Genomic DNA, 1,696 nt, shown 5'->3' with positions numbered 1-1,696 from the left:
TGAGTGGAATGAAGGGATGATGGTAAAGAGTCTTTGCAGTCAAGGGCAGAGATGGGAGAGGTGGGAAGAAGAGGCTGAAACAGTTCCACTTCCCAGATCCTGTAGGAATGATTACTCATTCAGACAGCTCTAATACTGGGGTTTTTTTTTTCCCCCTTTGATTAAAACGCATATAACTCTCTATTAGTCTACTTGCTGGAAGCACTTCATCTTCCTCAACCACTTTCCTTAACGCCAAGGCTCTTCTCTCCTTCCCCTGCCATGCCAATATTCTCCAGGTCTCTGATGTTGTGTTTTTCTAGCTCTAGGGGGAAATTATTCTTTATGAGAAATAATAAATAGAAACAAATGGGAAATGGGAAATAACTTCTTAGGAAATTTCTCAGTGTGTTTATTTTTCCTCCTTGCAATTATTTACAGGGTCGGAAAAAAGTAGAACATACACTGTATTTCCAAGCAAAGGGTTTTTCACTTAAATCTTCTAAGAATAAGAGTCTATTGGAGATCTATGTCTAGATTTGTGAGTATTATAGAAAAGGAGATTGGATTCATGGTTTTCAACATTTTTTAAGCCATGGAACCCTCCCCACCCATTACCCTTTGGCTGTTCCTAAGAGGACCTAATAAAGAACATTTGAAATCAGTTTCTAGGTGATTTGAAAAGATAAAACTCCAGACGCAGTGCCAGCTAGTAGGGTAGCTGGAAATCAGGCTGAAGGAGATATTTGGAATCACTGGCTATTAAATTTAAGTAGATTTTATGGCGCACATTGGTGGGGATAATCCACAAATAGTAGGATGGCTGGTCTGGAAGAAGTTTGCATTCAAATTCCACTGCTCCTAGCTGTGTGACGTTGTGTTACTTACTTAACCTATCGACACTTCAATCTACTTACATCTAACATGGAGAATAATACTAACTATTTCATAAACGTGCTTTATAGGATAACATGATGTAATGCATGTGAAACACTTAGCACTGTGTCTGCCATGAGATGAATATTCAATAAATATTAGCTAATATTTTTATAATTATATCTATTAACAGCTCGAATTAATTTCCATTTAGTACGGGAAGTCTACTGCCCAATACAACTTCAAACTATTGTCGATATCTGTAGTGTAAGTCCACCGGGAAGAAACCGGTTATCAAAGTATGGGTTTACTTGCCTATTAACAACAAGAGATAGTACACCATCAGGAAGCATGAGCCATCTCAAAAAGAGGCTGTTATAAAAACTTATGAGCACTGGGCTTGTGTTAAGTGACTCTAGGGTGGGTTTAAGGAAGTGGTATGTTTACTTCTGTAGGACCAAGGGTAAGTTCTCTAAAGTCTCTGAGGCCTAGTTTCTTAAATGCCTTCCTCAAACAGTTATTGTAAGTTTTCAATTAAAAAAATATCCACATAAGTGGATCATATGTTAGTGTCTGGTAGTCGGTAGTGTTCCTTTTGCCCCCATTTCCGGGGCTGACATCTTCCTAAAATGACCTGATATCTCAAACCAGCTGCCATCTATTACAATAAATTATGGATCCATTCTGATTAGCTAGTTCCCATGCCTTTCGGGTTGATAAATATTTTGGATATCTGTCCATCATATTCCTTGTGCAGAAACCATTCAAAGTTATAGTGCCAGGCATTACATATTAATAAATTATAAATTAATAAATTAGTATCTACTATACCAATTTTTTT

This window comes from Pteropus alecto, unplaced genomic scaffold, assembly GCF_000325575.1.
Source record: "Pteropus alecto unplaced genomic scaffold, ASM32557v1 scaffold5, whole genome shotgun sequence".
Lineage (NCBI taxonomy): Eukaryota > Metazoa > Chordata > Mammalia > Chiroptera > Pteropodidae > Pteropus > Pteropus alecto.
The sequence above is the reverse complement of the archived record's forward strand: the minus strand, read 5'-3'. Positions refer to the sequence as shown.